At 48.4% G+C, this 15,007-nt stretch overlaps 1 protein-coding gene across 4 annotated transcripts in view; it reads left to right on the top strand.

The window, feature by feature from the left end:
* LOC119170511 (dopamine receptor 1) overlaps window positions 1–15,007 on the top strand; it is a 593,104-nt gene that overhangs the window by 365,518 nt on the left and 212,579 nt on the right. For 2 of the 4 annotated variants that reach the window (XM_075887209.1, XM_075887203.1), the window contains exon 2: window positions 25–144. The gene's annotated coding sequence lies outside the window, so the exon portion shown is untranslated. Of the gene's footprint in view, window positions 1–24; window positions 167–15,007 lie in introns of all 4 variants that reach the window. The other 2 variants (XM_075887210.1, XM_075887204.1) reach the window with 1 other exon arrangement.

Genomic DNA, 15,007 nt, shown 5'->3' with positions numbered 1-15,007 from the left:
CACTTTACCGCGTCTCTTTTGCAGGGATTCCCGGTTCTGGCAGCCCTGATGAGTTCCTGAAACCACTCTTCCAGACTAGCCACAAGGTGGTGGGCAACCTCTTTCTACGCCAATTAGGCTGTCTCCTTTTCGCTGTCTACGAGGGTCAGTATTAAGGCAGACTGCGGTAAGAGCAACGTTACTAGAAGGCATTTTAAGGACGTAACACTTGAAGGAGACCTATACTTGTTGTTCCTACACTGTCTCGTGCCAAATGTTCTCGCTGTGGTCAGTATGCACCTGAAACAAGGGTTAGCAATGCTCAAAAACCAGTGCGAAAAAGTAAAAAAAGGTCCGAAATATTCTCCGCCGCCAATTCTACCTGCCTGGTCTTGCGCGCTCTATACGCTGTTATGTAAGCACCTGATATGTTTGCCAGCGCCGCAGGAGGACTTCCTGTGGTACTAGCAAAGCCCTTCTTCCGTGTTTGTTTGAACCTTCTCGGTCCCTATCCATCATATCCCTCCAGAAACAAGTGGGTCGCAGTTGCTATGCATTCACACTATACTATGCAATCCATGGTTTGCTATGCTGTTCAATCCCACGATGCTATGCGATCATTCGCTATGTAATCACTTAAGCACTACCAACAAGCTGTGCTACCGACGTCGCAGTCTTCTTAATACGTGATCTTATTTTAATGCGCGGTATACTGTCGTCAACTGCTGACAGACCCAGGCCAAGCCTTTTTTGCTCAAGGAATTTACGTAACCTGTGTTTCTCCTCCACCCAGCATAAGCTCATGACAACATTGTAAACAACAGAAATAACTTAGGAATAATCGCAACAACTTTGGTTAAACGACGACAAGCTCTTCTGAAACATCCAGCTGGGACCCGCGCTGTGCCAAAGATGGCGCCACCGCATCGGCAAGCATGCCTTTGTCGAGGTGATGGTAAGCATGAAAATACCAAGGAAAATCGCCGGGTTACTCGTGCTGCAGTGCTCTTTTCCAGCTTTCATGGTAGTGGGGCTGTGCTAGGTGCAGAACTTGGAACTACACCAAGGTCTATCCAAAAAAAGACATTATATCGCATAATTTAGCGAGTTTCGCCCATTACAGGTTCAAAATACTGTTCGTCACAGCACAAAAAAAAAAAAACAGAAGCTCTTCACCGCCAGTTCTAGGCTTAGTCGGCATGGTTTAGAGACGGTTGGTCAATTGCGCAACCTCGATGAGGCTTTATCCTGGACTGGTAGTTAGGGAGAGGGGATAAAAATGCGTTTCTTCATGCTTCAAAAATGAAAAAAAATAGGAATTACCCTTACACTATAATCACCAGAATATCGTAATAATGGTTCTGACTTTGTAAGCGCGAGTGAAAGAAAGAAAGAAAAGAAAGAAAAAAGAAAGAATGAACAAAAGAAAGAAAGAAAAATTCTATGCTTTCTTGAACCGCTCTAGCCGTTCTCAGAGACAGCGGTTCTTACACCTTTGACAGCGGCTGCACATCATAGTCAAGCGCGCTGCCTAATTCTGGAAATGTACTTAAAGAAATGACTTGCACACTAGTCCGCTGCTTTAGGTCCCCGCACAGTAACGGCAAATGACTCAGTGTTATTCTTTCCGACCAAAAGAATAGGGAGTGAAAAGCTTGCGTCAAAACCCCTGCCTGGCGCCACTCCTGGGAACACCACCGTTATAGCGGTCTCGCGTGTAAGAAATTCTACAAAACGAAATTGTATGAAATAATACTTTAGGTCAGTCCCGACAGGTTATGTAAGTGACTCTTTATTAGTAAGCACTAGAACATTTTTTTTTTTGGCATCCACAACTCTTCGAATAGAGTATGATGATCTCAAAATATTGTTCATGTGAATTGTTAAAGGGAGTAGTATGCGTCAGAAGTGAAGACTCGACAAGGAGTCAAAGACATTTTTTATGTTTTTTTTTTTTCAGAGAGTGCACATGAGTCAAAACAAAGTCAGTTTCGCAAGTGCCCTTAAGCAAGTTTCTTCGCCCCTTAGTGAATTTAGGCGCAAAGCATTTTCTTTTTTTTTCCCCGGAGAGGTTGAATTTTGTTAGCGTGTTGAACCTAACTAGTTCGATAGTTATCCAACGTTATTCGCCTGACCTTAGCCGCTTACAACGTTACGTGCACATTGTCCGTTGCATTGCGTCTCACTTTTGCTCTCTCGCTGGCTTTTTGGCGTGTTCAAAATTCGTTGCCTTTTTTATGTTGCAAGGGTTGTCTGGTGAGTCAAATTACTCTCGCCTCATAACAAAAATAAAAAGAAATGTTTATAATCTCCCATGCTTTCTTTCTTTGTTGGTAGTCTTTAATAAAGAAACGAACAAACAACAAGAGTGACGCACCTGAGCCGGCTAAATTATTATACATGCGGATGGTGTCTGACATTAGAGTTAGTTTGGTGCTGGGTATGAAATGATGTTCGCGATATGATATGATCGCGACATAATTATTTTGGAATGACACACTTATGAGCACTCACATCACTAGGTGATGACGTTTTCTCGCAGGTTTTCACAACATCAGCTATCGCAACAATCAAGTTTTCTTTCTAAAAAAGACAGAGGGTACAAACGTGCACACCAGTAGAAAGTTAGAGAGAGAGAGAGAGAGAGAGAGAGAGAATAAGTGGAAAGGCGGGAGGTTACCCAGGGCCGAGCCTCGGTAGGCTACCCTGCACTGGGAAAGGACAGAGGCGGAAGGAAAGTTCTAGAAGTGGAGAAAGAAGTCACTGACAGGGCCGACGCGCAACTGTTTCACGTTACACATCACAAACGTTGAAACAGGCCGGTGTCTCAGAACAAACTCAACAGCGTTTTCGTTGCCTTTCGGAATCGGAATAGGCAGTGCCATGGTCCCAATACCTTCTTGACTGTGAAATCACTTCTGTCCAGTTTATTTAGAACACTGCGGAGGTGAAGCCTCTCGTTTGTGTATGCCGGGTAGGACATCGGGACACCACAAACGCCTTACACCACTTCGTTATTGCGTCTTTGTTTGCACACCATGTCTTTTTTAGAATGAGCACGTTCACTCTGATCCAGCTCTCTGTAATAAATTCATCCGTAACATACACACAGTCTTAACACTTCCCGCGAAGCTAGCTTTCGATTGCAAGAGTCTGTTGGCAGAGGGAACCGTAGACTAAGGGCTTTTTCCGGAGCTGACGTGCATGCGAAACAAGCGGGCGACTGCGTTGCTACGTTTGCACTGAAAAAATACCAGTTCTTGCGCCTTGCTATAGGTGGCGTCAGGGTATTCTAGGTTTTCTTGTTCTGTTTACGCCCACGTATATCTATACCTTCGGGCTAACTTTGCTTTATCGCCTATGCCACTCTACTTAACGATCGCAAAGTGTTTAGCTCGAGCGCCATGCACGTGGACGGACGCCAAGCTCCGCGTAGACGGAGAAGCAATACGCAAACGCCTGGCGCATTTCATCGAGTATCGAAGACGGAGTCATCCTATCGACCACGTACATCAGAGCAATTATCCATTGCCGTGCTCTGTAACTTGACCTGACTGTTTATTGAGACGATTGCACTTCCTTTTATTGCCAGCGTAACATGGTATGGGAGACCCCGCATGCACCTGTCTGTAGATATACCACGCCTACTGAATGGGAAAATGAGGACTCGTTTTCATGTAGGCCCAGGAGTAACAAGTAAAACTTAATTGTCCGGGAGAAAGCTGGCGATTGTCAGCCGTGTCTCCGCGATGGTTTTGCAATACCACTCCCGTGAGACCTTGAGCAGATTTGTGATACCTGAAACTCGTGAAGTTAGAAGGACGCTAAAGTGGAGGACGGCTTTTTCGATTCGTTCGATCTCGCCGTCTCTCTTTTCTTGCCCACATGCGCTCTTTCTTTTATGCTTTTCAGTGCTGTGTCAACTTGGTTGATTGACTGATTGATTGAATGACTGATTGATTGATTCGTTCGTTCGTTCGTTCGTCTGTTTGTTCGTTCGTTTGTACGTTCGTTTGTTCATTCGTTCGTTCGTTCATTCATTCAACTTCATTTGGCAAAGAAAATTCATGTGGTCGGGTTCCGCAATCAGGGGCTCCACAATCAGGGGCTCCACCTCCCTGCCGCACCAGTTTGACATAACATGAAGCAAAGCTGGGATATTCTGATTAAGACACAATAGGCTTATCAGTGAACATTTGCTACTTCAAACTCATTCCCCGTTATACAGGGCTGTTTTTTTCTCTATATCATCAGATCAGGCAAATGAATACTTTATAAATGTAGTCGACCAGCTATGACCAGCTGGCTGTAGTGTTGTGTCGCTTAGGTTGTTGTCGTGGGTTCGGCTTCCGGCTACTGCGACCACATTTTATTGCGAGCGAAAAACAATTATACGGTATTTACACGAATTTACCACGGTTTTTTTTTTAACGCGAAAGTGTTTTATGCATGGGTTCACCCAGACTTCGCTCATTTTCGTCACGGATATTATATTCATACACACTTGAAGTTAATACAAAGAAATAATCAAGAAAAAGGTGTCGTAATTTTGGGAGACCCGGAAGTCGAACCCACAACCTCCCTGTCCACGGTGATAGGTACCAGGCGCTTAACATATCACGCCAGTAGCACATATGCGAAGAGAATATCCGATCCACTTTATAGATCTCACGGTCTTTCTCTGTGTACCTGCACTCTTTGTTTGTCGGGCTGGTGCCGCTGCCTACGAGCACAGGAGAGAAGTACACTGCATTGAGAGTCCTATGACAGTGAAGATCACCGACAGAGAAAGCTTAGATAGGGGTTCTACGGTACAGCGCCTCGATGTCAGCATTGAAATGGGCGCTAGCATCAGGGTGCCCTAAAAACGCTAACTAGGTGGCATCGGCCGTACTCTGCAAAGCGGAGCGTGACCTCCGCAGTAAGCACGTATCTCTGACAACGTTTCAGGGGCTTACCTCGGATGCCACGGAGTGGTTTGACGACGCATTCACGTGGTTTGCATTTTGAGTTGTTCTAGTGAGTACAGCTTCCATAGGCACCAACGGTGTTTCTACGCCGTCTACGGATGCGAGTGCGAGAGCACTGACTACGAGAACTGGTACATTAGATGCCGCCGAAAGGTGAATAGAGCGCAAGTCAGTTTGAGGTAGCGATGTACGCGCCAGAGGGAGCGGGAGGCCTTTCGCACGTTCAAGGCTCAAGCTGAAAACTCTGCGTTTCGCGTTTCCCAAAGTTGACCGCATCGCGACACAACTGGCTTCCATGCACACACCAAAGCAGGACTGAAGTGATCGAGTCTTCGCCGAAGCGACCCACCAGCAGGACGCTGCTCGCTAATACGACCCCGCATGCTACGTGCATCCACAGGACGGTCACCGACCTGTAAATCATGCACGCTTCGCTCAAGCTGGCCATGATTACACAAAATGATTTAGTGAAATTCAGTTCAGCCTCGCTTGCACGCTTTGACAACACCTGTGGTTCTTGTGCGATTTGCGCGATGCTCTTTTGCGTGCAAGACAGTGTCTCTCGAAAATGAATCCCGGTCGTGAGTCTGCTTGTCGTGATAGAGCAAAAAGTGTCACCAGGCGTTAACATTGGTGCGTCAATGTCTAAGAGATGCTGTAGCGACTAAAGACCAATACACGTTATACCTGAATGTGCAATAAACATTCACCTACTTATTCTCTGAAGACACGTTTCACCTTCGTGTGTTACACCGATTCGTATATCGGAGGAATCAACCGGATTTTTTTTTTTTTGCGTTTAAATCGCACACCCTATGAATTAGGCCTTCTCGGTCGGCAAAGCAGCTTGCGCCAGGACAACTGGTGTACTATGGGGCAAAAAAGGCGTCCCGCCTTTTATTGCTTAAATTTTCTTTTTATCGTTCCCATCATCACTTAGAACAAGTGAAAGAAGCTAATCGACGGTGGCATTGATGAATGTTTTTTTTTCACAATTGCACTCACTTCTAGTTCCACCTAAATTGTATGTCATCTTACTTTTTGTCGAATGTTTCTGTACTACCACGTGCTAGTCGAGGATGATTGTTGGTCATGAAAGAAATTTCCAATGATGTATTAGCAATCTTTCAAAAAAGAGGTAACCAGCAACGACATTGAAGAATGTTGTCCAGCTATTTTGCGCAGTAATGTGTATCACATACTTTGTTCGTTTATTTCCGTACTATTCATAAACGAAGCCCACGCTGGAGATGAATGTCAGATTTCCATACCAGATTTATACGCGAATATCTACTTAGAACGAAGCTATATCACGTGCTATTGGCGACACCGTTACTGCTCCAAAAGCATGCCAAGCCAGATTACAGTTAACATATTCGGGCTCTGCGTAGCACGAATATGTTAACAGTAATCTGGCTAACGTTACGGAGGTGAAAAAATAAATGTATTCGAAAAGACGTGGGACAATGTCACGCCACTTTTGCCCCCTTAGAGTTCACCGGAACGCTACTTGTGTACTAATGACGACCTTACGGGGAACCCTCACTGAAGCTCGACACGAAACGTAATCCGCCCAACCTTGTTCTCACTATCTTTCCCTTCGTTTTAGAAGCAGAGAAACAAGAACTCTAAATAAAGGCAACAAAGAAAAAAAGCAGCCGATGATCATCTTCAAGGACTCGCCAGTCCGGTGGAGTGAACGGTAGCGCACAGCCTCACACGCGATAGGCAGGAAAACAGTAAGAAACGCACGAAGTAAAGGGTAAATGAAAGCGCCAGGAAGAGGAATTAAAGTGAGACGAGGCCGTACGAAGTAAGTGGCTGAGACCGTATGAACACGTGAGCTCTGTCACGCACAGCGTCTCCACGACTTTGGTTGTCCACTCAGAGGCCACACGTGACGCCGAAGCCCCGCACGATATTGAAGAGCCGGTGCCACACGAATCAAGTCAAAGGAGGGGAGGGTTGTGCTTCAGGGCATTCGGCAACCTTATCGCCCGAAGTGACGCAGCCGACAGAATTAGCGCCCCTTTAGTCTGCGGACTTGCGCACTCGCGGCCACGCGAGCACAAGTTTTCTGTCTCTCCACGCCTCTCTCTCTCGCGCGCGTGCGTCACAAGCACTGACCACGGTGTTGTAGTGGTTATGGTGCTCGACAGATGGCCCGATGGTCGTGGGATCGAATCCTGGCCATGGTGGCTGCATTTTCGATGAAGGCGACGATGCTTGAGACCCGTGTGCATAGATTTGGGTGGACGTCAAGGAATCCTATGTGGCCGAAATTTCTAAAGCTCTCCGCTAGGGGCGTTTCTGATATTACTCTTGTGGCCTGGGGACGTTGAAGCCCGACAATTAATTCATTTATATATATATACATATATATATATATATATATATATATATATATATATTGTTACGCCACGTATGTGCCGGACGAAGAAGGAAAAAGAAGCAAGGGGTGTGGAAGAAGAAGATCATCATCATCTGCCTGCGCCGATACGGCTCGTCCCTCGAACCGTGTATCAATAAACCCCCAGACGCCTACTGAGGTCGTAACAGAGTGGTGGAGGTGCGGGGTATAGGAACCAACGACGGGACCGCTACCCCTCGGATTTCGCCGGAGTCGTCGCCTCGCCGGCCTGCCTCCTTCTTTGGCCATCATGCCTGACGAAACAGAAGCTCGGGAACCAGTCCCCAGCAGTTCTTGGCCGTATCACAGAGAGCCACGAACCTTCTCCGGGAGGGCCAATGACGACGTGGACTCATGGCTCAAACATTTCAAGCGAGTAAGCAACTGCAACAAATGGGATGCTGCCTCCCAACTGTCACGCGTTGTTTTCTACCTCACTGATGTTGCCCTCGTTTGGTATGAGAACCATGAAGATATTCTGACAACATGGGAACGCTTTGTTGAAGAAATCAAGAAGTGTTTCGGCAACTCAGCTGCAAAAAAGAAGCTTGCCGAGCAGAGTCTTGCACAGAGGGCCCAGCTATCCGGTGAGACCTGCACCGTGTATACTGAAGAGATTTTGAGGCTGTGTAGGGAAGTCGATTCCAGCATGTCGGAAGAGGACAAGGTGGGGCATTTGCTGAAGGGAATTGCAGAAGATGTTTACAACTTCCTTATTAGCAGGGAAAGCCTGACTTCAGTGTCTGACGTTGTACGGCACTGCCGCACGTTTGAAACCCTGAAGCAGCGCAGAATAGCGCCTAAGTTTGGTCGTCTGGCAAATGTCACCTCAGTAGCCAGCATAGAAGCGGCCTCAACTGGTGACCTTTCGGCAACCATCCGCCAAATTGTTCGGGAAGAGTTACTCAGACATGGCGAAATGACACGTGAACGGGCAGCTGCCACGTCTCCATCCTATTTCCCGCAGGACACCACTGCCCCACAGCTTACAGTTTATGAACATCCATCCGTCAACGCAACGGAGGTTGCAGGGCCTCGGCGTATTCAGCAGTCAAGTCCGGTTTTTTACGAGCGATCACAGTACCCTCAACGTTTCCGTTCCGTACGCCCATACCACCCACCGACAACTGATTTCATTGAATCTCGGGCTTACGCGAACGCTCGCAGACGTGAACACTTCGAAGAACGGCGACGACCTCGTCCTGCGCCTGTGTGCTACAACTGTGGTCTGACTGGTCACATATCGAGGTATTGCGATCGTTCGCGCATACCACGCTATGATCAGTGGACAAGCTTGACCGATAAACCTGCTGTCCCACCTTTTCAAGGACACTGGCCCACCGACTCAAGACCCGGCAGCAGCTTCTGGCACGGACACTGGCGCAACAACTCCCCTGCCTCTGATCGAAGTGTGACGCCACCTCCTGCGCCTCGATCCCACCGGTCTCCATCGCCACGGCGCCGCCCATCGTCACCACATCAGGAAAACTAAACAGTGCGGCCGATGGGGGTGAGGTCGCTGGTGACTTGCTGCAAAACGAAATACCCCCGTCTGTGTTGATGTTCAAGAACAAGGTAGAAGTTTTTGTTGATGGTGTGTGTACGATGGCTTTGGTGGACACTGGTGCTACAGTTTCGATTATGAGTGCTGCTTTTAAACACCGTTTAGGACAAAAGGTGATGTTTTTGTGGGAGAAGGCAACAACATTCTGTGGCGTTGGCGGTAACTCGCTGTGTCCCATTGGTGTCTGTACCGCAGAAGTGTGCTTGGGTGATCAAGTGTTTGTCACAGAGTTTACGATTCTTCCAAGGAGCACACACGACATAATCCTGGGGATTGACTTCCTTCGAATGTGTGGCGCCACTGTTGATTGTAGAAATGGAGAGGTGTACATATGTGATGCTGCCCCTGGAGAACTATTAGAGAATTCAGACAGGGAGCACGGTGCGCTCCGGGTCAGTGAAGATAGCATTGTGCCGGCATTCTCTGCAGTCTGTGTTCCTGTATACTCTTCACGCATTGAAAACAGTGACAGTGCGTTCGACGCATTAGTGGAGCCCTTTCATCTCAGTTGCATTAAGAAGAACACATTGGTGCCGCATTGCATAGTGTCACTCGTTCAAGGACGCACAGGACTATGGGCGGTAAACTGTTCAGCTGAGTCGGTGGTTCTACCAGGAGGACTGAAGCTTGCCAAGTTCAAAACATACTCACCGATGGCAGTGGCTGCCCTCGGTGATGCTCCAGGTGGGGCCTCAGCCAATACTTCTACGGCCGATTCAAAACTTTTACCTATGATCGACAAGTCACTTACTACTGACAAACGCCGCATGCTTCTGGACGTTTTGTCAAAATACGTGGCGATTTTCGATTTTTCCCATGACCATGCGCCCTCGATTCCCGCGTCTCGGATTCTCCACAGGATAAACACGGGAACAGCACAGCCCATCCGCCAGAAACCCTACCGAGTGTCGCCGTCTGAGCGCAAGATAATTGATGAACAAGTGCGTGATATGCTGCAGAAGGGTGTCATTCGAGAATCATCGAGTCCTTGGGCGGCTCCCGTGATTCTAGTCAAAAAGAAGGATGGTACCTGGAGATTCTGTGTGGACTATCGCCGTCTAAACTCCGTCACAAAGAGAGATGTCTACCCTCTCCCACGCATTGATGACGCTCTAGACTGCCTCCATTCAGCATCCTACTTTTCGTCCATAGACTTACGCTCAGGCTATTGGCAAATACCTGCGCATTCAATGGACAAAGAAAAGACGGCTTTCGTTACTCCGGATGGACTATATGAATTTAACGTGATGCCTTTTGGTCTATGTAACGCGCCCGCTACATTTGAAAGATTCATGGACACCATTCTGCGCGGCCTGAAGTGGAACATCTGTATGTGTTATCTTGACGACGTTGTTATCTTCGGGCGTACATTCAGTGAACATAACGAAAGGGTAGAGCTGGTTTTGAAATGTATTCGAAATGCTGGCTTGGTTCTTAATGCAAAGAAGTGTCATTTCGGAGCTCGACAAACACTGGTGCTGGGACATCTCGTCAACAAGGATGGCATCAGGCCCGACCCGAATAAGACGGCGGCTGTTAGAGCTTTTAAACCACCTGGCTCAGTGAAGGAGCTTCGGAGCTTCTTGGGCCTCTGCTCTTACTTTCGCCGATTTATTCCCGCCTTTGCAGAAGTTGCCTTTCCACTGACCTGTCTTCTCCGCCAAGGTGCTAGTTTTGAATGGACTCCTGATTGTGAAACTTCTTTCAACCAACTGAAGTTCTTGCTCACGTCGCAGCCTATCCTGCGGCACTTCGATCCTTCTGCGGCGACTGAAGTTCACACCGACGCAAGCGGCATTGGCATAGGTGCAGTCCTGATACAGCGATGTAATCAAGTGGAACACGTAATCGCATATGCCAGTCGCACTTTAAGTAAGCCGGAACGCAATTACACTGTGACCGAACAAGAATGCCTTGCACTCGTCTTCGCTGTGCAGCGATTCCGCTCATACCTATACGGTCGTCCTTTCCAAGTAGTTACGGATCATCATTCTTTGTGCTGGCTTATCAACCTTCGGGATCCGTCAGGCCGTCTAGCACGCTGGGCCCTCCGGCTGCAAGAGTACAACTTCACGGTATCGTACAAGAGCGGCAGGAAACATGCGGACGCGGACTGCCTTTCAAGGATGCCAGTTGATGCTACAGTTTGCGACGCTGACGATTTCGATCATCTGATTGCGTCCGTAGCACCAGCGTTCCCGGATAAGGCCACCTTTGAAACTGAGCAGCGGAAGGACGTGAGTTTGAATCCGTTATTCGTGATCGCACAAGCATCCACTCCGGCAAGCCGCTTTTGCGTCCGTGATGGTCTACTGTACAAGAAATCCATCTCCGGCACCGGTTCCCGCTTCCTGCTGGTGGTTCCAGAGGCACTACGGTCATCTGTTTTGTACGCCATGCATGATGACGCCACTTCAGGTCACCTCGGAACGACGCGCACTCTTCATCGTACCCTGGAACGCTTCTACTGGCCACGTATGCGCCAGTCAGTTGAGTTGTACGTGGCCAGTTGTGCGCAATGCCAGGCGCACAAATCTCTCTCAGCAGCTCCGGCCGGACATCTACAACCTGTGACGCCTCCCAGTTCTCCGTTCGAACAAATTGGCATTGACCTGGTGGGCCCTTTTCCGCGTTCATCGAAAGGCAACAGATGGATTGTGGTATGTGCTGACCATCTTACTCGGTACTGCGAGACTGCTGCCCTGCCATCCGCGACTGCTGGTCAAGTGTCGTCCTTCCTTCTCCATTCTATCATACTGCGTCATGGGCCCCCTCGCGTCATCATAAGTGACCGTGGACGTCAATTCACGGCAGACGTTGTCGAACAACTTCTCCGTATGTGTGGCTCAGAGCTCAGACACTCGACGCCTTATCACCCGCAGACGAATGGTCTCGTCGAGCGAACAATTCGAACACTGGTGAATATGCTTTCTATGTACGTTGCCTCGAACCACAAGAACTGGGACGATGTCTTGCCGTTCGTCACATACGCGTTTAATACTTCCCAACATGAGACCACCGGCTACAGCCCGTTCTTCCTCCTCTATGTTCGACCCCCCCGTTATACTCTGGATACAATATTTTCCTTCTCTGATCGGGACCAATCAGAAATCTCCCTAGCAGAAACTCTTTGTCTCGCCGAAGAAGCTCGTCGTCTTGCTCGTTTACGTACAATAGCCTCGCAAGACAGATCGAAAGTTCGTTATGACAGCAAGCACCGGCAGGCCACATATATTCCGGGAGATCTCGTGTTGGTGTGGAAGCCTTTACGCAAACGTGGCTTGTGCCAAAAACTGCTCGCGCACTACATCGGACCTTTTGTTATCCTTGACCGCCTGAGCGCAGTCGACTACCGCATCGCACGTCTTACAGCTAGCGGGAGACGTTCCAGAAAGACAGAGGTCACGCATGTCGCTCGCCTGAAGCCTTTCAGTCAACGCGACACTGCATGAAACGCGCGGCGCGCTTTGTCTGCGAGGGGGGAAATGTTACGCCACGTATGTGCCGGACGAAGAAGGAAAAAGAAGCAAGGGGTGTGGAAGAAGAAGATCATCATCATCTGCCTGCGCCGATACGGCTCGTCCCTCGAACCGTGTATCAATAAACCCCCAGACGCCTACTGAGGTCGTAACAATATATATATATATATATATATATATATATATATATATATATATATATATTAGGGGGGTTTTAACGCCACAAAAGCACGATAAGATGAAAAGAGACGCCATGAGGAGGACTCCAGTAATCTTGACTACCTGGGGTTCTTCAACGTGCACCTAAGTCGAACAATTAATTAATTTACCTCTCGGTACAAGCACCATGATTTCATTTTGACGATAGCCGCGAGGAAGAGCCGAGCAGGTACGAATAGTGGGTCGTGGTATCTGGGTCAGTGGTAAGCCGAAGCTTTCAGAGAGATCACGGAGGCAAGGAGAGCCCAAACATTCTGAACCTTTACTTTATGAAGGTTATGCACTAACTTAACGTTACTCACACCTACACGAACCACGCGCCATGGACCAACGTTACTAGAATTCTGGTAACGTTGCCGTGGGCTGTTTGTGGAAGGCTCGATGGCAGTCCGGCCTCCCTGTAGAGCCAGAGTTTCAGACTCACCTCAGCTGGCGGGCTGCGGGGGCGAAACTAGTACCTCAAAAGCCTGACCAGTAAATAAAGGGTCATTTCTGAAGGGTGCTTAGCCTGAGTATTGGAGAAGGATACCAGCGCAGGTCTCGAGACTGGCTCAACTGTAGACGTGGATTCCGAAGTATTGAGCATTTGTTCCGCGGTTATGTTTCAAGGCACGGTGACCACATGGTGTGCTTCACGAAGACATTTGCTTGGCTTGAGATCATTACTGTTTGGGTAGCGTACGAACATGCTTATTTAGAAAATATTTATGTACAGTATGCGCGGAGGTTGGGCTGTGCGGACAGGGCTGTTGACGATAGGACGGCAGACCGCGTTTTCGAGACCCCTGCTGTAGGGTTTAGAACAAGAACAACACATGTGGATATGTGGGTGGTTTCGAGAGGCAGTGCCAAAAAGAGAGCGAGAGGTGGGCGTCCATGAAAAGGAGGCGAGGAGATGAGCAGCCACCACGGTTTCGACGTATGCCGTTCTGACCGGGGCCTCCACCGGCGTGCCCTACTCGTCGACGGTCGATTTACGAACGTGCCCTGATTCAAATCGCCAGCATTTCGTCTCAGGTCACGTCGCCAGGGAGAGGAAGCCGCGAAGAACAGCGACTTCTTCAGCCCGCCGGCGGTGGCGGAGTCCACGCCTTCGCTCTATCCTGCTGGTGCTCGTACTGTATGCTTCGTTGGCTCGAGGCTCCCTGCGTGGCTTGTTCTCGCACTTCACGCGTCGACTTTTGCCAGTCTGTGCAGCGGTTGTGCTGTCGCGCTTGCTTGTCGCTGCGGGTGGTATGCTCTCACCAGTCCGACAGCGGAACTGCTCGAGCGATCACCGCACTTGTCCTGCATGGTCTTTCTTTCTTTTTCCTTTCTTTCTATCTTTCTTTCTTTTTTTCTTTCATGCTTCCTTGTTTTCGTTTTTTTTCTTTTCCTCGCATGAAGAGCCAAGGACCGACCTTTGCTGGAGAACAAATAAAAGCTGAACGCTCACCACAACTGCGGTGAGAACGTCAGGTCCAGGTTCCTCTATAATTACTTGGTGGAACCTCTTGTTCGAGTACAAATCTCTTAAAAAAACATTTACATAGCCGTACATTTTCGGCCAGTATGATATATTGAGTTTCATACCAATAACGTTTTCAATAAATATGAACATATACAAAGTTCCAAATAGCTAACCTCAGATACTCTCTCTATCACAGTGCCAATGATACTCTACAAGCGGAGCTTGACGGGTGGAAGCACAATGTGATATAAATGGTGTCTAAACAGGAATGAATATACCTGAGACAGGCTGGTTCACGTTTTGGCGTGGTAAAAGCGCCTCATCATCCTTGGCGTGTTAGTTTCGAAATAGCGAGTGGCGCCTCATGAATGGCCGGTGATGTTACAGATTCAGTATCGGAGCTAGAAATCCTGCGATTTAGCTTATTCGGATCTGTCCAACCTTCAATGTGTTCGTCCGGCTATTACTCTTCGCTGCTGAGGACGCAGACCTTTCTAGTAGAGAAGGTACAGGTGCAATGGCCGAGGAACCGAATAATACCAACACAATGCGAAATAACTTTTGAGTGCAACTGAGAGGGGCCGTCCGTAACATCCACGAAACCCGGCTTGTTGGTTCTGCATACCTCGCGGCTTAACGCATGCATGAAAACTAACAGGATGCTAGAAGACAAAAGGCACATCACTGAGTCCTTGCACCTTCAGTCGTCCAGCATGGTTTCCTTGCACTAAACCGCATGATTTGTAACGCCCTTACCTCTCTTTCTTCATCTCTTGGCTTTGGACAACCAGCGTCATGTGCCATAAAAAATCGCGTGCTTGCGAACTTCGGCGTGCCTTACACTTTCCCGTTTAAACTCCCGAGATGTTCTCGCGTCTCAAGTTGGGAAGGCACGCATTGGGCTTCCCCTGGCCCGAGAACTCTCAGCTTTATGCT

The sequence above is a fragment of the Rhipicephalus microplus genome, chromosome 2 (assembly GCF_043290135.1).
Source record: "Rhipicephalus microplus isolate Deutch F79 chromosome 2, USDA_Rmic, whole genome shotgun sequence".
Classification (NCBI taxonomy): Eukaryota; Metazoa; Arthropoda; class Arachnida; order Ixodida; family Ixodidae; genus Rhipicephalus; species Rhipicephalus microplus.
The sequence above is the reverse complement of the archived record's forward strand: the minus strand, read 5'-3'. Positions and strand labels throughout refer to the sequence as shown.